This window comes from Cervus elaphus, chromosome 10 (genome assembly GCF_910594005.1).
Source record: "Cervus elaphus chromosome 10, mCerEla1.1, whole genome shotgun sequence".
In the NCBI taxonomy this organism is placed as follows: Eukaryota; Metazoa; Chordata; class Mammalia; order Artiodactyla; family Cervidae; genus Cervus; species Cervus elaphus.
Window position 1 is genome coordinate 14,655,657 of NC_057824.1, and position 27,576 is coordinate 14,683,232.

Sequence of the window (27,576 nt, forward strand, 5' to 3'; positions counted from 1 at the left end):
CTATACATGGTAATAATTTTTTTGCTTTATCTCATTAATGATCCCATAATGGTAGGCATTGACTGCTTTAGCCCTTTTGGGACCTGGAAACTCCTCATTTTAGAGCAAGTTGAATCTACAAAACAGAACTAAAAAACTAGTTTTGGCCTCTTTTGCCAAAAAGTCAAACACGACTGAGCTGAACTGAACAGTGACTTTCTCCCTGATTTGTAGTTAGTGATTATACTTTACTTTCACTCCTTTAACCTCTGTAAGATACTAAAAATTCTGCAAGCTAACAGGTTAAACTAACCTTTAATTAGATATTTGTAGGGCTTCACTGGTGTCTCAGATGGTAAATAATCTACCTGCAGTGCAGGAGACCTGGGTTCGATCCCTAAGTTGTGAAGATCCCCTGGAGGAGGGCGTGGCAACCCTCTCCAGTATTCTTGCCTGGAGAATCCTTGTGGACAGAGGAGCCTGGTGGTCTACAATGGGGTCACAAAGAGTCAGACACGACTCAGAGACTAAGCACACAGCACAGGGTATTTAGAGATCACTTAAATTGTGTTTTCATGAAGTAATGAATGCTGTGTATGTGTGAGAGAGAGAGAGAAAGAAAAATTCAAAGGGTTTACTGATGTTAATTCAGACTGCTGTTTGGGTACATATAGTTAAGTATGTGAGTTAAGCTGCAGTGGCACAGCTTTTAAATAGCCAAGTCAAAGAAGGTGATCCACGAGTCCTTTTTCACAAAGTTCTGATTGACCATCACTTTTACTTTGATTTCTTAAGCGGCCAAGTGAAAAGTATATAATATGGCATTTGTCAAAGATTTTAAAATAATGCTTATCATTTATTTAATCTTCTTGTAATCCTGAATATGCAAAAGAACCACCAAGAGGTATGGCCTGTACATGCTTGGAGGTCCTAAGGTCATTCTAATCTCTTTAGAATCCTGAGATACCAAAGCAAGTATCATTTCCATTCATTTGGTTACAGGTCAGAAGTAAAAGCGAGGCAAGATGTGAAACCAGACATCCGGCAGCCTCCATTCACAGACTACAGGCAGCCTCCACTGGACTACAGGCAGCCCCCAGGAGGGGACTACCCGCAGCCCCCACCCGTGGACTACAGGCAGCCTCCGCTCCTGGACTACAGGCAGCCTCCCCAGACACCAGGCAGTTCCCGCTGTCAGACTACAGGCAGCCCCAGGTACCTCAAAGACCCCACCATGTTTGTTTCATTTTTCTAATCAGCAGACCTATAATTCTCACACAAACACACGCAACTCTGGTGCATTTATTTATGGTGCTCAGCAGCAGTGAATGAGAAAATTCAGAGAGATAATACCACTGAGGCCTATGTGCAATAGTTACATGTTTTCCACGTAAATGGATAAGAACTAAAGTCCACACGCTACGCAGCAGTTCTTTTAATGACCAAGGAAACTGTTCTGATCTGCTCAAACCTTTTGAATGTTGTCTTGAAGACAGATTACTCCTCATGATATCTTGTCAGTTGGATCCCAGTAACTATGAGAGAGAACAGAGGGACTGACCGCAGAAGCTTCTCTGATATTAAACAATTGTTTATTCCATTTCTCCGCAACCCCAAAGGATTTTGATTATTTCACTGTGGACATGGAGAAAGGAGCCAAAGGATTTGGATTCAGCATTCATGGAGGAAGGGAGTACAAAATGGATTTGTATGTGCTGAGATTAGCAGAAGATGGGCCAGCAATAAGGAATGGAAGGATGAGGGTAAGAATGTTCTCTTTTTATAGAATTGCTTAATTCTGAAAGAAATGCCTATTGTGGTATTGATTCAGTGCTAAAGCCCACTATTAAGCAAACTGACTTGATGTACATGTTGCCTTCTTTCCATTTCACAGTCCAGTATTCTAAAGGTTTGGCCAAACATTGTTTGAGACTTATCTCTCATTTTCTTTCTAATGGCTTCTAATTGACAACTCTCAGTATGATGGTTTACATATATGTTTCTCTAAAAAGCAAATTAAAGAAAATGGACAAAGTAAACAAGTCTAAGAGATACCTTGAAATGCAAATGTGGCTCCATAATCTTTTGTGTGGTTTGAGGATTTGAGATTGAATCTTTTGAAATTTATTTTTAGCATCGTGTTTTTTTCTTCACATGGTTTTGTTTTTCTTTGGAAATATTTCTTTTGAGTTGACTGACTTTGGGTTTGATATTGGGCAAAAAGAAGCAGGAGAAAGGGGGATGAAGCTTCTTGGATACATGTTGCCCTTAAAATGGTAGCAGCCAAAAATTTTCCAGTTAGAGTGTAAGTTAAGGTTAGATTTTTAATATAATAGTTACTTTGAGGCATCTAGTTGATGCATAACTAATTCTTCACCTACGGGTACAAAGCAGCACTTGCTAGAAGTATAGCACATTAGTCAGTCTCTCTCTATAAAATGTCATCCAGGAAGCACACAATAAAGGTTAGTTATTATAAGTAAAATCTAGAATCATTCTTGTCCTCCCCCCTTGCCCTTTAAGTTAATACAGAAAAGCTGTGGTTCCTGGGTTCTAGAGCCTCAGATTCTTCTACTGTTTTACCAACCAATTGCTCCTGGCAATGGAATGAACCTGTTATTCCTGCCACCAGGTCTGCCATTTCTGTAGTCTCATTTTCGAGTCAGTGAATCATCCACAGTGCAAAAGTAGAAAGAGCAAATGTGTCTATTTTTCTCCCTTCCTTCACAATCCTTTGACATCTGGGGAGTCTCCAGGGGATTTGAACCCAGGCAAGGCTGACTGCAGAGAATAACAGCCCCTGCCCTGATTTAGCCCCAACCTCCTCTTAACATCCTCTGCGTGTGGTTTTAGGATCAGTCTCTACCTGGTTTCTTGGCTCCCAGCTTCCCTAAACAGAAGGGCACTTCCTTAACATGCTGCAAAGCCAACTCACAAGTTGTTCAATAGAACGAAATTAATCTCTGCAGTGCAGATGAACACAACACAGCGCAGAAGCCGTGAGTGAAATGACCAGAGCTCCGTGAGAGAGGACCGCCCCACCACCGGCCCATGCCTGGATTTTAGAGTTGTGGGCTGCAAAAGGTGGCCACATTTTATAACAAATGGTCTAGTTGACTTTTCAATATATTCAGTTCTCCCAAGGCATAGAAGCCTAAATATAGAGGCACTCTTACGTAAAATGAATATTCTTTCTTATAGAATTTAAACCAGAGCAGTAGTTCTCTGCTGTGTGGTCCCCTGGCATCAGCTTCCCCGAGAGGGGCAGGTTAGTTAGCAACACAACATGGAGCCTCATCTCCTGGATGTGCATCTCAGAGCCACTGAATCAGAAACTCTAGGACTGAGGCCACCAGGCTGTGTTCGTGCGATCCATCTCCCGATGATTCTGGTACAAGGTGACGTTTGAGAACCGCTGAGCTAGAGGGAAGCTGTGGCGATATAGGTATGGCACAGCGAGGATGTGTGTGACCCAGGCTCTGTTCATTCCCCCTGGATCCTGTCCAGGGAGCTTTCCATTCTGTCTCCCTGCTTTACCTCAGGTCTCTAAATCCATGTAAACACAGATTTAGAATTCTGTAGACAGGTGCTCAATTTTATGAAAGATGTTTTTCTTCTGGCAGGTGATAAAAATGAGTCTCTACCTGGGTTTCAAAAAATGGTACTTTCACTCCTTGTCAACGATTATAAAAATCAGCAATATTTCCTCATTTTCAGTGTCATTTTTATATAGCAACGTATTCTTCCTGTGTATAAGCTGTCCAAAAAGAAGTTATTACGGCCAGTTTTAGATATTATGAGTGTTTATTTTGGACTACTATATACATATATATTTCTAACATTTAATTCTCAAGGAAAACAAGTCACTTGAGAGTCATGGAAATTCTGTGGATCAGATTTTACTGGTTGATTTTATCTCTGATCTTTAAAACAAGGCTAGGACTTGTCAGGGATGAATGGATGACTTTTTTCTGCTGTTACGGTTATACTTAATATTCAGACATTTTGGTGTTTTTTTTTTACTTATGGATTCTTATAGCACCAACAGAGAACTTGTCTAGGGTGACAAACTCCATGTCAGGGAAGGAAACTACTTCACCATATAAGTTCAGAAGTACTTGTATTAGCTGCTTTGAATTTGATAAATATTTTGTATCTGCAAAATTAAAGGTCAGCAATTGTTCTTGATCATAGCACATAATTAATTCAGATTTTATTTTCATGTTTGGTATCAAATTTCATCACTTAAAGCTAATATTTTCTACCTTCATTAGTATTTACTAATTAGCAATAATGTTTATTTCACAGATATGTTTAAATTATTTCAGCAAGGAACAGGATAGATTAATATTTGCACAACTCAGTGGTTTGATTATTTTTTTGTTTGTTTGATTACTTTAAAATCATGGATAAACTGGATAACATATAGGTTACCAATATGGGAATTTAATAATAAAAGTAGTTAGGAATTCATTTTTCATCTTACTATAAAATCCCCCTTTTATATCACTGTTGCCCAGATCTATGTCTGTGTATATATGAATCTGGGCAACAGTGGTAAGAAATACATGGAGAAAAGGGAACCCTCTTACACTGTTGGTGGGAATGCAAACTAGTACAGCCACTATGGAGAACAGTGTGGAGATTTCTTAAAAAACTGGAAATAGAACTGCCATATGACCCAGCAATCCCACTCCTGGGCATACACACCGAGGAAACCAGATCTGAAAGAGACACGTGCACCCCAGTGTTCATTGCAGCACTGTTTATAATAGCCAGGACATGGAAGCAACCTAGATGCCCATCAGCAGACGAATGGATAAGGAAGCTGTGGTACATATACACCATGGAATATTACTCAGCCATTAAAAAGAATTCATTTGAATCAGTTCTAATGAGATGGATGAAACTGGAGCCCATTATACAGAGTGAAGTAAGCCAGAAAGATAAAGACCAATACAGTATACTAATGCATATATATGGAATTTAGAAAGATGGTAATGATAACCCTATATGCAAAACAGAAAAAGAGACACAGATGTACAGAACAGAATTTTGGACTCTGTGGGAGAAGGCGAGGGTGGGATGTTTCGAGTGAACAGCATTGAAACATGTATATTATCTATGGTGAAACAGATCACCAGCCCAGGCTGGATGCATGAGACAAGTGCTCAGGCCTGGTGCCCTGGGAAGACCCAGAGGAATCGGGTGGAGAGGGAGGGGGGAGGGGGGATCGGGATGGGGAATACATGTAAACCCATGGCTGATTCATGTGAATGTATGACAAAAACCACTACAATATTGTAAAGTAATTAGCCTCCAACTAATAAAAATAAATGGAAAAAAAATAATAAGTTCAAGACGGGAAGCTAGCACAAATTTTTCCCAACCTTTAAACCAGTCAGTCATCTTTCTCCTTGTTAATTGTGATTTCTTCACCTTCATTCTTTAATGCATTATTAACTAAACATGCTCTTTGTGATCAAGTGATCTTGGAACACTATAAAGCTGCCCCCACCTTTTTTGTGATCAGAAATAGAAGGGAAAGTCAGGAAGTATCTGATAATAGCAGGGTGTCTTAGATTAAACTTAGTACAGTAAAATTGCCCAACTCAGAATTACTACACAAGAGCCAGGTGATTCTGAAAAATCATTTCATGTAACAGTTAATGAATTTCTGTGCCTGGGAATTAGGGCTGTAACACTACTTTTGAACACTGAGTTAATGCACAAGTGTTAGCCTCTGAACCTGAGGCTTTTCCTGGGTGTTTTATGTTAGGCTTGCTTGTAGGACAGTCGTGGTTTGTGCCAGTTTAGTAGTACAGGACTTTGCTGAGATTACAGAGAAGCCAGGTAAAGTGAGAGTCAAAGAAGGTGTCTAGCACCGGTGTGAAAGCACCCCCTTACACTGGGGAGTCTAATAAACGATCCACGGATCTGGATTTGTAAAGAATGTCCTTAGGCATCTGAGTGACCACCTGGGCATCCAAGAGAAATGCCAAAGATCTTCCCTCCTCAGGGGTTCTCTCATGGATTTGGTGAGAGACAGGTAGGCATATCCCAAAAGTGGGTCCCAGGTGAATTATTTCACTCTAGTCTTTCTGGGCACCTGCAGCAGAGACAGTTGTCTTAGCAGAGATCTTTGGCAAATTAGACTGTCTGACTTTCAAATTGATTAAGAAGTACTCGAAAAGAACATGATTTTTTTTTTCTCCCTTGGAAAGTATTATACGCTTACTCAATTTTTTGGTTAAATAAACTCTTTCTTTCCACTTGATGAAACAAGAGTCAGATCAGGCAAGCATCCCGATAGTACTTTTCCTGGTAAGGTCAATGGATTCCTTAATACCAAAAGCAAACCACACTCAGAAAGTAGTGAGGAAAATAGTGACTCTTTTGAGGGTCAAATTTACAAAGCAAGTCTAGATACAGGGGAGACGGACGATAAGAAAATCTTTTTCAGAAGATCAATTTGATGCTTATTTTAAAAGGTTCTAAAAACCCCTTTATCAGAAACATATAAAGGTAACAATAAATGAATTTAAAGATTTATTAAAAATATAACTATTTTGATCCCTTCTAAACCCACAGCCCTGCTCTCAGTCTCCAAAATAAGCAAACATGATGTAAACGGCAACCCACTCCAGTATTCTTGCCTAGAGAATCCCAGGGACAGAGGAGCCTGGCAGGCTACAGTTCATAGGGTCACAAGAATCAGACACAAGTTAGTGACTAAACCACCACCAACAACCATTTAACATCAGTACCTGTGAAACAGGAAGGATTATATCTATTAATGCCATATAGACTTATTGGGAAAGTGTAAGCAGTTTTTCGGGAAGTAGAATTATTTTTGTCTTATTAAGTAGACAAGTAGAATTATCTTTGTCTTATTAAGACAAAGAAGGGAGGTATCAACTTGTGAGTGACTTATGTTATTGAGAGACTTATACATGAGAATATATCATGAAATGGAACTTGAATAGCATAGTGCAATTAGAATAAACACTAAGAAAAACAATGTGAGACATAATTACATGAAATACTGACTTTATTTTAAAAAATTAGAGAGTAGCAAGTTTTGACTTTAATTACTAGCTAATGTTTTAACACTATGTAATAAAAATTAAACACACAAAACAATCTGTAAATGTAGAAAATACGGGGAATGGGAAATAGAAACATAATCATCTTGTCTGATTGCTCCTCCTCAGTCATTCAAGAAGGGTGACATCAGAAGAGAAACACAAATGACATTCAGATTTCAAGGAAAAGTTTAAGAAAGGATTAGAAAATATTAATAATCTGTTTTTAAAAGAAGACTTTTTAAGTTTATAAAAGAGTCTAATAAAGTTGAGAGGGATAAAATGTTCATAACTAATGAATAAATCTCTGGTACAAAGCTCTTAGGGACACAATCTAATTAAAAACTGAGTATAAATAGAAAACACAGGCAAAGAATAATGAATGTATGAAGTAATTTACTGGTGAAGCTCAGTGAATCAGGAATCTAAGAAATCAAGAGACTTCTGGAGGGAAGAGAGTGCTTAAATAAAAATCAGAGTCAAGTTAGAAGATATCTGAAAAGAGAACAAGTTTGAAAGGTAAAATGTTTCCTTGAATATTTACCTTGAAAAGGTAAACTATTTTCCTGTTTCCATAAAAATATAATACATTCCCTAATCCAGAAAATACTTTTTTTATTTTAAAGAAATAACATCACTTTTAGCTTCGCCACCTTAATAACTGGGTAGTAGCTATCTGTGCCTACTTAGCATTGCATAAACTTATTTATAAAATAGTTTATCTTCTTCCTGAAACTCATATGTGACAAAGTCAACCAGCAGTGGGCCTTGGGATCACCTACAAAAATTTGTAAGGCTGAACAATGTGTGAAAAAGATACTGCTTACCCATCATTTTCTTTCCTTTTTAATGAAAAAGCAACTTCCCTGTTGGCAGCTTCTCTTAAATTCATCACCTCTCCTATGGACCAGACATGGCTAGCCTGTGACTACAGAAAGAAAGCATTCTACTTTATATAACATAAAACCAGAAGAACATTTCTAACATATGTAATAATATAAACACTAACAATGATTCAAGCACCCATGAGCCCTTATCCCAGTTTAAAAAGCAGAACATCTCCAGTCTCCCAAGATTCCATTCTCCTCCCACTTGCCAACCCCCAGAGGTAACCAGCACCCTAAATATTATCATTCCTTCTGGTCTTACCACACGTGTGTGTACCTCTCAACTATATCATTTAATCTTGTACGCTTAGTGAGCTTTACATGAATGAATCTTGCTGTACATGTTCTTCTCTGTGGTTTACTCTTTATACATTATGTTCATAAACACTCGTACAAGTTGATGCATGAAGATGTAAATTATTCCATGGTATGAATATGCTACAGTCTCCCTTAGTTATAAATGGAGAGTTGAAGTTTTCTGTATTAGTGGACACTGGATTTTTTCCAATTTTTTTTTTTTTTTTTGCAACTAATACTATCCTTGTATATACTTCCTGCTGCACATACGCACAACTTTCTCTAGACTAGACTATATATCTAGGAGAGTATATATTTAACTAAATAATACAAAGATATTTTCCTAGGCAGTTGTACAAATTTATACTCATACTGGCAATATGAAAGTTTCCCTTATTTTACATCCTCACAAGACTTGTACTTCAGGCTTTTAAATTCTTATTCTGGTAGGTAGAAAATGATATATAAATGCAAATATAAACCTATTTCTTGATTACAAATAATATTTATTTTCTTTTCTTAGGTTTATTGGGCTTTATTTCCTCCCAAATAAAGATGCCTATTCATATCTTTACCCCATCTTCTGTTAAATTATTCCTTCTTTTCATATTGATTTTGAACCAAGTGTTTATATGTTCCTGATGATGATTTTTCACTGATTGATATGTTGGAAATATCTTTTTTCACCTTATGGCTTTTAGTTTCACTTTCATTACGATGCCCTTTCATAGACAGAAGATCTTAATTTTAGTGTAATTGACTTAATCATCCTTTTCTTTTATAATTTCTGCTGTCTGTGTCATCTTTGAAAAATCACTCCCTAAGTCATATTCTTGAAGACCCCCTACATCTTCTTCTAAAAGTCTTACAATTTTGCTTTTTCGTATCTGTCTTTAATTAGCTAGAATTTATTTCTGTGTGTGGTAAAAGGAAGAAATCCAATTTCAGTTTTTCAATATGGATAACCACCTGTCACAGCATCATTTATTGGGTATCCTCTCATTTCCCTGCAATCTGCAGTGACAGCTCCATAGTAAATACGGTGGGCTGTTTATAGATACCTTATACTGCTCTACTGGTCTGTTTGTCTATACCTACATCAATACTATACTTATCTACCTTTTAATAAGTCTTGAGTTTTGATGGAGAAACTTCCTATCCCCCCATCCCCAGACATACATCTTAATTCTTCAGGAGTGTTTGAATGTTCTTGGACCTTGTTTCTTGTCCTATTGGGGTTTTTAATTGGAATTGCTTGGAATCTATAAATAAAAGTGGAAAATCTTACATCTTTATAATATTGAGTCTTTCTATCTGTGAGCAACTATTTATTTTGATTTTCTATAAAGTGCTTAAAGTTTCATAGTATTTTCCATAATTTTGATAGATTGAGTCTAAGCATTTGCACATTTTCTTAATATTTTTACGCTTGTATTTTAATGTAATATTGAAATTAACTGTACCAATGAAAAGAAAAACAATTGATTTCTCTATATTGACCAGTTGTATCATACAAAATTACTAAATTCATATTAATTCAAATAACTTATCTGTAACTTCCTCTAGGTTTTCTACATAGATACTCAAATTTTCTGTGTCTTTCTTTTAAGGCCTTTTATTTATTTTAATTATTTTATATATTTATTTACTTGGTTTTCAGTATGATGCTAAATAGAAATGGTCAAACAAGCACTCATATTTTATTTCTAATCTTAAAGGGAATACTTTCACCATTAAGCATAATGTTGAATGAGTTTATATAAATAACCTTTATGAATTAAGAATGTTCCATTCTATAGATAAGGAAGTTTTGGTACATATACACAATGGAATATTACTCAGCCTTAAAAAGGAACAAATTTGAGTCTGTTGAACTGAGGTGGATGAACCTAGAGCTTGAGAGAAGTAAGTCAGGAGAAAAATATCATATATGAATGCATATATATGGAGCCTAGAGAAATGATACTGATAAACCTATTTGCTGGACAGAAATAGAGACACAGAGCACAGACTTGTGAACACAACAGGACCAATTGAGAAAGTAGCAATGAAGCGTGTACACTTCCATATTAAAATAGATAGCGAGTGGGAAGTTGCTACATAGCACAGGCAGCTCAACCCGGTGCTCTGTGACAATCTAGAAGGGTAGGATGGGGGGTGGGGAGGGATGGAGGTTCACCAGGGATGGGATATATGTATACTTAAGGCTGATTCACATTGTTGTATGGCAGAGATCAACACAACATCTTAAAGCAATTATCTTCCAAGTAAAAATAAATTTAAAAAAAAGAATATTCCATTCTGTTACTAGTTTGCTAGATAGTTAATTATGAATACGTGTTGAACTTTGTGAACTATTTGTACATCCACAGAAAGCATATACCCTTTTCCCTTTAATATGCTACTACTGCTGCTGCTGCTAAGTCACTTCAGTCGTGTCCGACTCTGTGCGACCCCATAGACGGCAGCCCACCAGGCTCCCCTATCCCTGGGATTCTCCAGGCAAGAACACTGGAGTAGGTTGCCATTTCCTTCTCCAATGCATGAAAGTGAAAAGTGAAAGTGAAGTCGCTCAGTCGTGTCCGACTCTTAGCGACCCCATGGACTGCAGCCTACCAGGCTCCTCCATCCATGGGATTTTCCAGGCAAGAGTACTGGAGTGGGCTGCCATTTCCTTCTCCCTTTAATATGCTGATTAATATAATTAAGAATATTATTCATATATTAATGGAATTTTATGTTAAATCATTCTTGATTTCCTCAGATAAGCTATATTTATTAATGATAATCTTTTTGATGCATCATTCAATTCAATTTTCTGTTATTTCCTTTAAACTATTTGCAGCTATATTCTTAGGTAAGATAAGACTGTAATTTTCTTTTCTTGAAGTGTTGGTGAATCATTTCAACGTTAGTGTTATACTAGTCTTATTAAGTGAGAAAGAATAATCCCTTTTGTTATTGTCATCATTGTTGTTATCTGAAAAAGCTTATGTAAGTTGAGAATTGTCCTTGAATGTTTGGTAGAACGAACCTGTAAATCCATCCAGGTCTAATATATTTTCTTTGTGTGAAAATTTTAAACTACATTACGTTTCTATAATAATTAGAGTATTCTTCAGATTCTCTGTTTCTTCTTGGGTCAATTCTGATAATTTTTTTCTGATAATTTATTTCATCTTAGTTTTCAAAATTTCTATAATATTATCTTATTATATTTTTAATATTTAAAGATTTATGTTTATGTTCCCGTCTCATTTATCTGACTATTGCTTGTGTGTGTATTCTTTCTGTTTTTCTTTGTTAATCACGTCAGGGGATTTGGCCAGTTTTTTTATTCTTTTAAAGAACCAGCTTACATATTTGTTCTCTGGCTTATTCATTTATTTTTATATTTGGTATTTCCATGCCTCCATTTTCTTCGGGTCAACTCTGTTCTTATTTTTCTTGTTCCTTAAGTTGAATGCTTAGATCAGTAGTTCTGAAGTTTTCTTTATTTCTATTAATAATGTACAGATTTAAGGCTGTAGTTTCAATATATAGTATGCTCATTTTTTTTTAAGTTCTAAATATATTCTGATTTCCACTACGACTCATTCCACTGTTTCTTTTTTTGCGCATGGATTATTTAGAAGGTGTGTTTGGTTTTTATTCCTAAGAGTATGGGAATTTTTTGGTTAGTTGACTCTTCTTGATTTCTAATGTAATTCCATTGCCATAAGAGAATATATTCTATATGATTTCAATCTTTCAAATTTGTTGTGGCTTACTCTTTGAGCTTACGTGTATTCAGGTTTTTTATATGATCCATATGTGCTTGAAAAGAACATGCCTTCTGTAATTATTGAGTGCAATATTCTATAGCTGTGTTTATTGGATAAAGCTTAGGTATTGTGTTATTCAAATATTCTCTATTCTCAATAATTTCTGTCTATCTGATATGTTAAATATTGAACTAGGTGCTTTAAACTTTTTTTGTTAAAAATCTTGTGCATTTTTCTTTGATCTGTCAAGCTTTACTTTATGTTTACTCTGTTATTTGGTACTCAGATATTTGTTATATTTTCCAGATGAATTCAATCTTTTATCATATGCAACAACCTGTCACATCTCTGTCAGTGCTTTTTACTTTCAAGGCTGTTTTGTCTGATATTAGTAAGTACACTAGTTTTCCTTATCTGGGGTGTCTTCTATCCTTTGCTTCCAACTTTCTGTGTCCTTATATTTTATGTGTTTCTCTGGTCTATGTAGCTATTTTTGTGTTTTTTAAACAATATGTCTTCACTAAATCATTAGTAGTCAATTTACATTAATTTTGATTACTAATAATTTTATTTGATCCTATTGTTTATTCTGTTCCTTTTCTGTCTCACTCTTTTTGTTCTTTTTAGCTTACTTTGAATAAGTCTTTGGGTGTCCAGTTTATGCAGGTATCTCCTATTTAACTCCTCATTTATAGCCCCAAGCTGTATTTTCTATTCCTGATGCCCATCCATCAAAATAGAAACAGGTTTCCCAGAAAAGGTAAAACTCTGTTTGGCATTTGTTTGCCTCCTAAGAGTCCTACCTACATTCACTTTGTTTTTGGCATCAGAGGATTCTTTAGTTTCTTGCCTATTCAGCAATGGTAATTTGGGGTATCTAACCCAGCATTTTGCTAGAAGCAGGTTTATGTCACATATATCCTTAATGACCAAATTATAGTTGTTGAAACTATCTCCTGTCTTAGAACTGGGTATTAATCTCCCTCTCAGTGTCTCTATGTAAGAACCCCTGAGGGTACCCTACATGTGCCAGCTACAGTCGTTCTATAGCCTGTCTTCTTCTCCAACTCCAATCCCACTGTCCTCTGCCCATATAGCCACTGATGAGTTCTTGCTCCAGCCCTGCTGAGACCTCTACAGCTTGGCCCTTGAGTGGGTCCAAGGTGTCTAGCCCCTTTGATGTGCACTCTGCTGGGTTCCGGGCAGAGGGAAGCATGGCTTCCTCCTCACCCCCAGCCACGTTTTGCCTCCTCAGCACTCCAGTAGCTCTGGTTGGCCCACAGTCTCACAGAGCTTAGGGGTGGTCACAGACTCAATGCCTGCAGGAGCCAGGCAGGGAACAGAACAAGTGAAGAACACAGGGCCTTTGGCCTTCCTAAGGAGCCACCTCTACTGCCAAGGCCAACTGTGAATCTGTCGGAATGCTGTCTTCCTCCTAAGTCTTCAAACTTTCAAGAGAAAGAAAAAATCTGTATTCTTAAGAATTAACTAGACTTGAAAAAAATTTTCATTTAAAAAACCTGCACAAGCCAAACAAGTCTCCAGAAGGTGGGGGGTTCACAGCTGCCCCATTTCTGTCATCTATTGTAAACAGATCCTAAAGCAGGGGGGAGGCAGAATGGCTGAGGGCAGGGATGGGGAAGCAGCTCCTATTCTGGGGACCCAGTGCAGTCAGCCAGTAGTATGCTGGTGTAACAAGTACTCTTGTTTTTTCTTACTCCAGTATTACTGCTGTAACTTTTAGGAGAAGCGAATGCAGGACTGCTCAAAATGTTTCAACATTGTACATGGTGAGGAAAATCTTGGGAAAATTTTGATCTTTTGCCTCCTCTTTGTACTTGAAATTTTAAAGATGGTTTTCACTCCTAGAAAACATATTTTGATGGCCCAAAATGATTTTGTGTTTGTCATCTCCTGCCAGATCCTAGAGAAATCATTTCTGAGAGAGGCCATGTTTAATAGGGTGCAGATTCCTGCTGACTGTGCAGAAGAACCCAACCTTGTCTTCCATGAACCAGTATTGTTTGTCTAGGCCATGAATGCATGGACCTGCATAGCTGCCTGAATCTGGGGAGGAGCCCCTTTCATATCTAGCTCGAATCCTGCCATTGAGTTTGAGTAGCATGACATACTGTCTTGAATTAATATGCCCTTGAGTCTAGAGAAACAAAGCAAAGAATCTGTCTCCCTTAGCAACAAGAGACTCTCTCACACAGAATTTCCCTGCAGGAGGAAAAAGTTAGGTTAAAAACAGTGAGATAGACCCATCCATGAGTCTTGAAGAGTCTATCTCTGGTAATTGACATATGTCTGTGAAGAACTACATTCACTTCATTTATTTTTAATCATCTAATCTAAGTTACTTTCATTGTCACTTAAATTCACTCAGTTTCTTCCTTACCTTAAAGTCTGGCTTAGAGGGAAGTTCTTATCTGTCTTAGTGACTTCTTAGGCCACTCCCTACGTTGGTCCCTTTCCTTCTTCCTCTGTCTACTCCTCCCTTATCAGGAAATACGGGATACTAAAAATGGCGGGAACCTGGGAGACCTGATATTCAAACATTGGCTCAACAACCCACTGCCTGTCTAGCTCTGACCTTGGACGAGTTAGCCCATCATACAGCTGTTTCTATAGCTTCAACCAAATACCAGGCCTCCTGTGGGCAGCTTCAGGGGTACACACATTGGGGGGAAAAGTGTCCTCCTAGCCAGCATGACCAGTTGAATCAACCCTAGCAACTCATAGAATGATAGCATGTCCACATATTCCCATAAGTTATTTAATAGAATCAGTTTTATTCATCTGTAAAATGGGGAAATATTTTCCAGGAAGGGGAAAGTGCCTGCTTCAATACTCCTGAGTTTCTATCTGTTCTTTCTCTTTCTCCTTCTCCTTCTCCTCAAGGCTTATACTTCTATTAAAATACTCAGTAGTCTAAGCTGGAGATACAGAAAGCATTTTTTTTTTTTAAGTAAATGTGGAGATCAAGAGGCCATGAAAGCTTTGAAATAAAAATCAACATGTATTTACCTCCCCACTCCCCCTGTCTATTAGATAAAGTGGCTCCTTTTGAAAATGCAAATCTGGTCTATCTGCCCAGCACTTAAAAACCTTCAGTGGCACCCCATTTCTTTCAGGGTAAAGATCAGACCCGCCCAAGGCTATCCATGCCCTGCATGTTCCAGCCCTGCCTCCCTCCACAGCTTGGCTCACCTGGGCTCCCCTACTTTCCATGCAGCTGACAACCAGACCCTCTCAGTCTCTGATAGTTCACATGCTTCCCTCTCCTCTTCACCAGATTGTCTCCTTGTCCTTCTCATCCCAGCTCAAGCATCTCATCCCCAGAGAAGGCGTCTCTTCTCCCCTCTCTGATCTGGTCACATCTGCCTGTCACAGGCGCTTCATAGCGTCTTTCCTGCTGCTCGTTTTACATTTATGTGTGATTGTGTTATGATGTTTGTCTCTCTAGAATATAAGCTCTATGGGAGCAGGAGCCGCATTGCTCTCGGCTCCCCACTGTACCCCTGTGCCTGACACATGGTGAATGCTCAGTAAACATTTACTGCTGAATGAATGCATGAACAGAAGCCTTTGAAGTGCAGGATACAACAAGCAAGCTCACTAAGTTTCCGGGGAGTTTGTAATTTCCTCGATTCTGTCTCGTTGCAACAAAAATTTGAAGCAATGGACGGACCAGTGTTACAGCTCATGTTACAGCTCAGTTTTATTTAGAAAGTAAAGGAAAATACATCCTTGAGGTATGAGGGCATGCCGACCCAAAAGACGTGAAAAGAAGAGAGGCCTCCGGCCCAATTTTGGCTCCTCTTTTTATATATTTTTTCTCCTCCCCCTGGGCCTGCCCTATGTAAATTAGACTTGCCAGGAGTGCTGTTTGTTTTACCTGTGGTCCTCACTCCGGTCCTCCTGGGACCTTCCTTTGTTCTATTTTTGCAAGCTCTTCCCTTACCTTGTTTTTTAATCACTGCCATTCTGGGCTTCTTTTTCCTATTCTAACTACCTAACATTAAGTAAATGACCACAAAGGCACCTGATGGACCAGGCTGTAGGATTTCATAGATAAGTACGTTTATGAATACACAGGGCTAACAGTCTAACTCATAGGGCTTCTTATGCCCTAGTGCCTCATTGTAAATGCACCATTGTTTTGAGGCTGTGTTTAATTATTACAGATTTTGCAGTGTCAGGGAGATGGTATATGTAAAACCTTACTGTGCCTAATATTATTTAAATACCCTTAATCTTAAATTACATGACAGTTCATGTCTTGCTTTCCTCATCTGTAAACTCCTTATCACCAAATGGGAATGACAAGGTAAGAGTGGAAAATAAGGTAAAATAAGGTCAAACAGGAAATAATGAAGAACCTCAAAAGCATGAGGTATGCGAAACATGACAGAATAATGGGTTGCAAGACAGGTGTGCTGAAGCCTATTAGGAAAGGTCCACAGGAGAGCAGCGCAGTTGGCTGAATGGTGGGAAAAACAGAGCTAGGCAGAATATTCCAACTCTGCAGAGCTGAGTTCCTATCAGGTCAATGCAGATAAATGAGGTAAGGAGTTGATAAAATCGAGAGCAGGAGAGAAGAGAGATAACAAGTGCTTAAGAGAGGAATAAAGCGGTCCAACTGGAGAATCAAAGCAGTTGTCTGGGCTCAGGTAGATCATTTCAGGAGCACTGCCTTGCAAAGATCACCTACCCGATGTTTCATCACCCCTGGGTGCTGACACTCAGTAAACACAGAAGGCTTATCCTACATGAAGCGTGAGCCTTTACATGTCATCACAGCCCTTATCACTCAGCCGCCCATAGTCCCTCAGCCATCACTCTGAATCACCCTTCAGCTCATCTGCAAACGTAAGGCTTTCCCTTTATTGTTGGATTCTGCTCTGTGCCTTTTACAAAGAAAAAGAAAAACCCCTCACAAAGATCAAATCCATTACCTTTCTATTTTCAGAGTCTGACCTATGAACACTGTTGAATGTGCTATTCGAGTTCCTCTCAGGAATGAGGGAGAGCGTTGCCTTGATTAGAGAAGGACCCATAGGCAGAGGGGCCTGCTCCCTGGCTCCAGACGCCATTGTCAATTATCTAAGGCTCATCATCCCACGCGGGGAGGGCTCCGGTTTCTCTGCCCTGTTTCTTCTTCTATGGGATGCCCAACTTTGAACCATTTCAAAAGCAGCATCCCATGAGGGCTAGTTAAAGGTTTGATAAGGAATCAAAGGGTTAGCGTTAGGATTGCATCTTGGTGGGGAAAGACACAGAAGAAATTGAATAAATTGGAAGTTAGGAGAATCATTGCATTTTAGTTATTCTTTTTTTTTTTTTTCTGCCTATGGAAAAAAACGAGAACATTTACAAACCACTGCTGTGATCTCACAAACACATTTTACTTGCCTCTTCAATGAGAGGAGGATTTATGAGTATAGATTCCTCTTTTCTACTAAATCATCATTTCTCCATCTGTATCTGAGAATAAATCAAGATTTCTTCCCTCTTCATTCTTACAAAGTGTCTTCCCAGTGTTTATGCAAATTGGTATTCTGCCTGAGATTTTTTTTTTTGGTCATCCCATCTTTCCCGTAGACCTAAAGCTTTTCTTCTGAGTAGGTAGAGAGTCACATGGTTTGCTCTGTCTACTCCTCTACTTCTCTTTTAATCAGGAAAATGGACACAAAATACATCTTGAGCCTTATGCACACAGGACTTTGCACAGCAGAGCAAACAGTACTGCCCTTATCTTGACACAAAGCCATCTTAGTGTCTCATGTCTTTGTGTAATGATCTGCCAAAGGGGTGACTATGCCACTAGTCTTTAGGACACTGTCAGCAATATTAGTCTCTTGCAGGATGTAAAGGAGATTCTTCAACCTATTAGCATGACTTTCCCTTGTTCTTCTTGAGAGAAGAACAATTGAGCCCAGAAAGGGAAGTTAAGGTCAAATGAACAGCAGAGCAATTCAGAAGCTATCAAGAGCCAGGCTCTCTGTCTTCAAATGTGAGTCCAGGTCATTCATGCTTCTTCTCCGGGGTGCCCTGGTGTCTTGCCCTTTGGCAAAACAGCATCCTCAGTCCACAGCCTGTTCATTCACTGGGGCTGCTGCCTGGTGCCTGCACTATTGAATAAAGAAATGGCCTCTGTTCCTGCCTGCAGAAGGTTGATGCCTCCTTCTCTGGGATTAAAAGGTCATTATTGTGTCTGGCTCCTGACTGATTCAACTTGACAAGATACTGGTTTTTCAGTAAGTTCTTCTGTATATTGGAATCCATCAGCTGTTTTTGACCCTGTGTAAAACAGCACAATCTCCTAGGCAGGCTTGTCTCATTACTGGCCAGCTTTAGGAGTTGTGGACTGACATTCCTTCTAAATGCCTAACCTGAATTTCTGACTGCCTGTTGGATGTCCAAGGCACTCATTTTTCATTTCAAACCAGCCACCACTTCTTGACACGATGCCATCTTAGAGTCTCACTTCTTTGCGTAATGATCTGCCAAAGCAGTGACTACACCACTAGTCTTTAGGACACTGTCAGCAGTATTAGTCTCTTGCAGGAAGTAAAGGAGACTCTTCAACCTCTTAGGATGACTTTGCCCTGTTCTTCTTGAGAGTAGAGTGATTGAGCCCAGAAAGGGAAGTTAAGGTTAAATGTAAAGAAGCAAAGAGAGTCAGTATTAATGACTACTGAAAAGTGGGTCATTTCCAAATATCATCTTCCTCGATAAAGAGAGAACAAGCAAGGAAGACTGGGAGGTGTACCTGATACCAGAGGGAACCGGGGAGCCAACTGCTGAGCCAGTGCTTGGAAGCAGCTACTCAGAGCGTGCTAGGTCCCGAGCAGAGGCTGGTGTGAAGGAAGCCAGGGTACAGTGCCTCCATTTGTCTTTCTGGAAAGGGATATATACTTCAAGGATGTTATTGTTGTTTAGTCGCCCAGTCATCTCCAGCTCTTTGCAACTCCATGGACTGCAGCATGCCAGGCCTCCCCACCCCTCACCATCTCCCAAGGTTTGCCCAAGTTCATGTTCATTGATACCATCCAGCCATCTCATCCTCTGACACCCTCTTCTCCTTCTGCCCTCAATCCTTCCCAGCATCAGGGACTCTTCCATTGAATTGGCTGTTCTCATCAGTTGACCAGAATACTGGAGCTTCAGCTTCAGCATCAGTCCTCCCAATGAATATTCAGGGTTTATTTCTGATGGGTTTGATCTCCTTGCTGTCCAAGGGACTCTCAGGAGTCCTTTCCAGCACCACAGTTCAAAGGCATCAATTCTTTGGCACTCTGCCTTCTTTACGGTCCAGTTCTCAGAACCATAAGTGACCACAGGGAAGACCATAGCCTTGGCTATATGGCCTTTTGTCAGCAGGGTAGTGTCTCTTCTTTTCAACACACTGTCTAGGTTTCTTACAGCTTTCCTGCCAAGAAGCAATCATCTTCTAATTTCATGGCTTCAGTCATCATCCACATTGATTTTAGAGCCCAAGAAGAGGAAATCTGTCAGTACTTCCACCTTTTCCCCTTCTATTTGCCATGAAGTAATGGAGCCAGATGCCATGATCTTAGTTTTTTTTTTTTTTTTTTAATATTTAGTTTTAAGCCGGCTCTTTCACTCTTCTTCTTCTCATCAAGAGGCTCTTTAGTCCCTTTTCACTTTCTGCCATTAAGGTAGTATCATCCTCATATCTGAGGTTGTTGATGTTTCTCCCACCTATCTTAATTCCAGCTTGTAACCCATCCAGCCTGACCTTTCTTCAAGGATCCTTATTATACATTCTCATGTATATTATATCCAAATTATACATTCTCATCTTTAATTTCACTGCCATTGTCACAATATAGACCCTCATCTTTGTTAGCCTGAAATGTCCCAGTAACCAGATAGGTTCCACTTGTCTCCTATTTCTCCTGTTCATTCTTCATACTACCACCCAAATTATATATTCCTAAATTGCAGGTATAATCAAATATCTTGTCTCCTCAAAAGTTTTCAACAACTCCCCTTTGCTTGCAGCATTAGATCTAGGAGTGTTAAGACTTTTTGTTTTGTTTTTTCAGTTGTTTCATGTTTGGTGCCTCTCTCTCTTTGTCTCTTGGAAGGCCATTTTTCCCACTACAGTTTTCCATCTTAACATGCTACTCTATCCCCCCAGTTTATACTCCAGCCATTGCTGATTGGAGGACACGCTATGCCATTTCACACTTTCGTGTCTTTCCTCATGTTTTCTTCCTACATGGAATTTTCTCTCTGTCTAATTCTGTCCTTCAGACCCTATGAATCTTTCAGGAGCCAGCTCATGAAGCCTTCACTAAGTCCTGCTTCTCACTCTCTCATTCAGATAAAGTACTCCCATCACACACTTTTGAATACATTTTTACTGTGAAATGTAATAAAATAGAAAAGAAATTATAGAATATGTATGTGCAGTTTAACAACAAGATAAAATAAGAACCTGCAAACCAATATCTAGCTTAAGAAACAGAGCAGTGCTAATATATTTGAAGCCTTCTCTATCTCCTCTCCCTCCATGCCACCATCTGCCTCAGGTAACTTCTATTCTGAAATCTGTGTTTATCATTCCTTTGCTTTTCTTTATAAGTTGCCACATGTGGATATAGCCCTCAACAATATACTGTTCAATTTCACATATTTTTGAACTTTATCAGCATAAAAGTATATTTTTTATATTCTCTTGAAATTTTTAGCTCAACATTGTGAATGCCACCCATTGTCAATGTGTATTACTGTAGTTTATTCCTTTTCACTACTGTGTGGATTCCTATAATATGAATATGAATTTATTTATTCATTTCCTATTGTTGAGCATTGCAGCGGTTTCCAATTTTTTAGTATCAGAGCCATCACTATTATCAGCATTCATGTAAAGGTCTCCTGTTATGCATGTGCAAGGTTTTCTATCAGGAAAAACTCCTGCATCTATTCCTAGGAGTAGATTTGCAGAGTCCTGGGATCTGAGCAACTTCAAATTGACTAAATAACCCCAGAAAAATTTCCTAAGTGTTGGTGCCACTATATTTACTCCTATATAGTGCATATGATTCCCTTTTGCTTTATATCCTTGTCAAGATTTGATATAAAATCAATATTAAATTTTTGTTAGTATAGTAGATGTGACATGCTATATCATCATGGTTTTAATTTTCTTCCAGATTACTAATGAACATCTTTTTATGTGTCTGAGTCATTCATCTTCCTCTTCTGTGATATGTGTGTTGATACATCTTGCCCATATTTCTATTGTTATTGTTGTTTTTTCCTTATTGATTTTTATACATGATGGATATTGCGTTTCTGTTGGTTATATGCATTGCACATATCTTTTCCCAGTTTGTGGCAGCTCCCTCTCCTTTATGGCCCATTTTGATGAAATCAGATTCTTAAGTTTGGTATAATCAAATATATCAATATTCTGAATTATTTGAATTTTGGTTGTTTAAGACATCCTTTCCTATCTCACAGTCATAGTTTTTTCTAGGAATTTTAAAGTTGGACCCTTCACATTTAAATTCAAAACCCCTTAAGGAATTCATTTTTGTATATGTCATGAGGTAGAGATTCATCCTGAAAGATGTTTAACCACAACACTTAGTTCATTTCAGTGTATAGTTAAATTTAGTATGTTAGACTGTAAACACCTGGCGGTGTCACATTTTATCATAATCATCTCTCTGTCCTCCACTGTCTGTCTTAGCACAACTCTTTCTACTTAGTGGCTACTCAGGAGGGTCAGAATATCATAGCCATTGGATGCCTTCCAGTGCCCCTGCCCTTACATTGTGCTTCTGATAACAAACACTAGGAAGAAGACCCTATAGCAAGGAACATCTTATCAGACACCTCCGCTTCTCCATCCCATCCCCTGAAAATGTTCTTATAAGCTGCTCTCTTATTCTGTTCCACATGTGCACAGCCAAAGATTGGAACTTCCAGATGTGAGGGCACATGGTCAATGGCCAGCCAGTTTTGTTTTGGCTACCGTAGCCTCGTAGTGCACCTCCCAGGAATATTGTAGGACTCCAGGGATAGGCCTCAGCAATGTGGAACCGATCCCAGCCTGCATTCAGATAATCCAGCATGGCTCAGACATCACAAATCATGGAGAAGCATCTGTTGTGTTTTGAGGTGCCAGTTTCCTTAACCATAGGCCGGCAGCAAAATGGAAATCCCAATGGATTTGCTTTGCTTTTCAACCACCAGAGTGGTTAACATGGAACTAAATACAAGTGTGAAGTTCTTTTCTGAATCATACAAGCATGAAAGGGAAATACTTCAATTCCCAGCCTCTATCCATGTATGATTTTTCCATGCTTTCATTTCTGAGCAGTTGAGCATATATTTATTCAGTATTTGTTAGAATAAACGTTTCTAGAACATGCAGAGAAACACTCGGCAACACTGTGAGTGGCAAAGTAGTGTGAAGGAGAGAGCTTGGGTCTGGACAGATCCCAGCTCAGTCACTTACTAACTGAGTAACCTTAACTTCCTCATCACCAAACTGGAGATCAAGACATACCTACCTTGCAGAGTTTTTATAATAATTAAATGAGGTAATTAGTATAAGTGCACAACCCTGCCTGGTATATTTCCAGTAATGAATAAACTATTTAAGGATGAAGACAATGAAAACAAGAGGGAGGAGGAGGGATGATGATTAATTGTGATGAAATGACCCAATGCCTGCCCTTTGGAGATGCATACTTTATGACTACTACATGGATCAATAACTCAGAAACAAAGCCGACTGTGATAAGAGCTGTAATTATAACCATATTTTCCAAGCCAAAACTGAAGTGTGGTTTGACAAATAAATGGATCCAAGAGCATATTAGAATCTAGTATTAGAAATCAGGATTGTTTCAGAATATCTGAGACTGCTGCTGCTGCTGCTGCTAAGTCACATCAGTCGTGTCCAACTCTGTGCGACCCCATAGACGGCAGCCCACCAGGCTCCGCTGCCCCTGGGATTCTCCAGGCAAGAACACTGGAGTGGGTTGCCATTACCTTCTCCAGTGCATGAAAGTGAAAAGTGAAAGTGAAGTCGCTCAAGAGACTAGCAGTCCCTAAAGCTGTAATAGAAGCACTGATCATTTGTGATAAGGAAGTTTTGTCTTAGAGAGAATTCCTCGGGAAGATGATATTTGAGTGGGCTCCTGATGTCCTTTCAACAGGTTCTATGAGGAAAGAGAAGGAATTCCAGATAGCAGAGAAGGTGTCATGAAACAGGCTGGACGACATGGCCCTATTCCCCAGATGCCTTTTTATCATATAGAAAATACTGTAGATAATCCTCAGGACTCCAGAGTCTCCTCTGGGGTGGGAAAGGAAGCTGGGTAAATAGGCAGGGGTAAAGTAAGCAGGAACCTGAGTACCACCTCACACCTGCATCTCTGTTCCAACAAAGCAGCTTTGCTTTTTCTTAATTTTTTTTTAAAATGTTACAGGAGTATAGTTGACTTATAATGTTATGTTAATTTCAGGTGTACGGCAAATTGATTCAGTTATCCATATACACATAGTAATTATTTTTCAGATTCTTTACCCATATAAGTTATTGCTGAGTATTGAGTAGAATTCACTGTGCCATATAGTAGGTCCTTGTTGATTATCTATTTTATATATAGTAGTGTATGTGTGGGTTAATCCAAAAACTCCTGATTTATCCCTCCCTGCCATTTCCCCTTTTGTAACCACAGTTTGTTTTCACAGTCTGTAGGGTGTTTCTCACAAATAAATAAGTAAATATGTTTATTTGTGTCATTTTTAATTAGATTCCACACGTGAGTGATACCATATTTTTTTCTGGGTCTGACCTCACTCAATATGATAATTTTTAGGTCCATCCATGTCACTGCAAATAGTGTTATTTTGTTCTTTCTTATGGCTGAGTAATATTTCATTGTATATATGTACCACACCTGCTTTATCCATTCCTCTGTCAATGGACATTAAGGTTGCTTCCAAGTCGACAGTTGTGAATAGTGCTGTGGTAAAACACTGAGGTGCATGTGTCATTTTGAATTATGGTTTTGTCCAGACATGTGTTCAGGAGTGGGGTGTTGGATCATATGATGGTTCTGTTTTTAGTTTTTTAGGGAACTCCCATACCATTCTCCTTAGTGGCTATACTAATGTACATCCCCACCACTCATGTAGTAGGGTTCCCTTTTCTCCACACCATTTCCAGCATTTATTGTTTGTTGATTTTTTTGTTGGTGGCCATTCAGAATAGTAAGAGGCAATACCTCATTTAGTTTTGATTTACGTTTCTCTTATAATTAGTGATATTGAGCATTTTTCATGTGCAAAGCAGCTTTGCTTTTATGTATGCCTTTCTGAAGTAAAATTTCATTTGTAAGAGACTTTCCGTTGCTTATTGAAAAGAGGGGGAACCATATTATTGGTAGTATGCTTAGCCTTTGACTTGTTTTCTGTAACTAGTCAACGTGGTATTTTTGGTGATTCTTTGATCTCTTTTTCTCTAGTTAACTTGTATTGCAAAATTGTCTGAGTCCTACTTGGGACAGAGGTCGATGGTATCATGGATATTTTTGAGGTATAGGATCAAACTTTGTTTGGAAGAGAGGGAGCGCAAGAACAGTGTAGAGCAAGTATAACCCAGCCCTGAATGCAGAGCTTTGTGATTCAGATTGTGGCTTAGACTCTTTTTGTGGGGAAAAGAAGTCTTTCTGAATGTCAGCTAGGAGTTGAGGTAGTGACCTTGAACAGTAGATACCCCAGGAGGAGTGCTGGTGGGAAATGTACGCAATACAACACGGCAGCCTCCTAGCCTGGCCCCAGAGGGATGCACTGAGTAGGCAGGTTCCTCTGGGATAGGACTGTCTCATGTCTAAACTTCTTAAATTTCTGAAGGTAAATTAGAGAAGCCTCTAGAGGAAAAAAGGCAATTCAGATGTATCATATGTGAAACTACACAGAATGTCATCATCTAAGAATGTTGTCATTGTAAGAACAGCTTAGGAATCAGTGAATCCCAGAGTTTTTAAGCTCTTGGCTGTTTGTATCCCCACTCATGTGTGCTGGCCCTTTTTTAAAACTAGCCACACTGTTATCACTGGCACATCAAAGTGTCCTGGAATGGAATGAATCCATGTAAATGTTCCATTTAGCTCATAGATATCAAGCGGTAATAAAACTCAATTTGGAAAAGGTAAACTAGAAAATAGAAATAAATTGCAAATGCCCAAGAGAACATGGCCACAGTTAGAAAAATGAGACCAAAAAAAGTATATTATAGCTTTCTGTGCTAACAAAAATAGTGTTTCTTGATGCAGCAAGGAAGCTTATGGAATAAGAGTTTAGAGAAACTCATACTTTATACAGTTCTTTATAGACCATATTAGATGACATAAATGTTCTATTAGAGAGACAAAACCCTACCTTTTTAATGGTATGTCATTGCTTTCAGAAATTATTGAGGATATCTAATTTGGAAAGGGGCAGATTTGCTTTAAAAAATTCCCTAGGTAATTCTGATGTAAAACCCACTTTTAAATAGGCTGAGTAAAACCCACTTTTAAATAGGCTGGAATAGCAATTGAGCATTAAATGGATCACTATTGTAAAATATACAATGGAAGCAAAACAAAAAAAAAGTTAATCCTCTATAACTCAGTTGCTTCCTAAGTATTTCACTAAGAAAATTACAATGGGAATACATGTAAATCCATGGCTGATTCATATCAATGTATGACAAAACCCACTGGAAAAAAAAAAAAAACAAGTCAAAAAAAAAAAAAAAACTATAGTCCACCTAGAGGGATGGGATGGGGGAGGGGGAAGCTTCAGAGGCTTGGGATATATGTAGACATGTCTGATATATGTTGTACAGCCGAACTTAACATTGTAAAGCAATTATACTCCAATAAAAAAAATACTTTAGAAAAAAAAAAAAGAAAATTACAATGGTTAAAATAATTCCACTTTTATTTATATGATTTAAGTTTTTCCAAAAAAGACCTCTTAAACAGCTATGGATTAACTTCTAGTAAAACCTTTGTCTGCAAATTACAATTAAAATGTTTGAGTTAGCAATTGGTTCCTAATGTATTTCATAATACTTTACCAGTGAGGTGAAAAGATTAAGTGTAGGTATTGCTCTCAAACCTGAAACTCTGATAATTATTCACTGTGAATAACCTAAAGATGTTAGGAATCATTTGTATATGAAAATGAGGGTAATGAGTATAAGATTCTAAAAATATCCAGTCTTACAAGATTTCAAGATTTATGTCTATGGCTATAGGAATCAAAACAAGGGGAATGTTGGCCCTGATGAGGCCAGGTTAACTAGAGGACACTGTGAAAAGCTTAGAAAACCAACAGTGGAGGGCTGGAGACTCATATTTGACTGAGGCAGCATTGCAAACAGGAGGTGAAGGACAGATTCTCAATAACCACAACTAGGACAAATGGATACCCATGCCGATACAAATAAGTCTACTTCATACCCTACACAAAAGTCAACTCCTGGTGGATTAAAGATTAAGTGTGAAAAGCAAATGCCAAAAACTTTAAAAGAAAATATAGAAAAATCTATGTATTTTATCTGGCTTGAAAAGGATTTTTTAAACAAATCACAAAAAGCCCAAACCACCATCAAGGAACATTACTGATAAATGTGATTCCATTAAAATTTTAAGCATCTCTCTGACAGAACACCATGAAACAAGTGAAAAGACAAGCCTCACATTAAGGGAATATATTTGAAATACATGAAAGTGACAAAAGTATGCTCTCCTGAACATATAAATAACAAAGAGCTTTTATGATTAATAACAAAAGATAATGCAATGCAAAAATTGGACAAAGCACATGATGAATAATTTATGAAAGAAGAAATCAAAATGGCTAATAAACATCTGCAAAGATGTTCAACATCAGGAAAAAGCAAATTAAGCAGTAAGAGCACTTTATCTCCATCAGATTGGCAAATGTTGAAGAGTCTGGCAATTCCAAACACTGGCAAGGATGTGGGGAACTGGGAACTCTTATTCACTACTGATGTTAAAGTAAATTGGTGCTGCCACTTTGCAGAGCAATTTGGCAACAACAAAGACGTTTGAAGATGCTCAGATATGCTATAAATCAGCACTCCACTGACCTATGCATGTAACCTGTCCTTCCTCACACACACCAGGAGACGTTTACAACAGTGTTTACTGCAGCATAGTTTTTAATTGCAAATATTGGGGGCTGTTGGAGGGACAAATTCTAATATGCATCTGTAGAACAACAACAACAAAAAGAACTAAAGAATGTTTATATAATGGAGTATCATATCGTAGTTGGAATGAATGAACTCCTAAGAATAGCAAGGACAAATAAGAAAGTCTTCCTAAGTAGACAATGCAAAGAGATAGAGAAAAACAATAGAATGGAAAAGACTAGACATCTCTTCAAGACTATTAGAGCTTCCAAGGGAATATTGCATGCAAAGATGGGCACAATAAAGGACAGAAATGGCAAGGACCTAACAGAAGCAGAAGAGATTAAGAAGAGGTG

General features: G+C 38.4%; 1 long non-coding RNA gene across 1 annotated transcript in view; it reads left to right on the forward strand.

The window, feature by feature from the left end:
• Window positions 1-985: 985 nt before the first annotated feature.
• Window positions 986-27,576, forward strand: part of LOC122702166 — a 75,591-nt gene continuing 49,000 nt past the window's right edge. The window contains exons 1-2 of the long non-coding RNA XR_006343194.1: window positions 986-1,194; window positions 1,599-1,742. This is a non-coding gene — a long non-coding RNA (uncharacterized LOC122702166). The remainder of the gene's footprint in view (window positions 1,195-1,598; window positions 1,743-27,576) is intronic.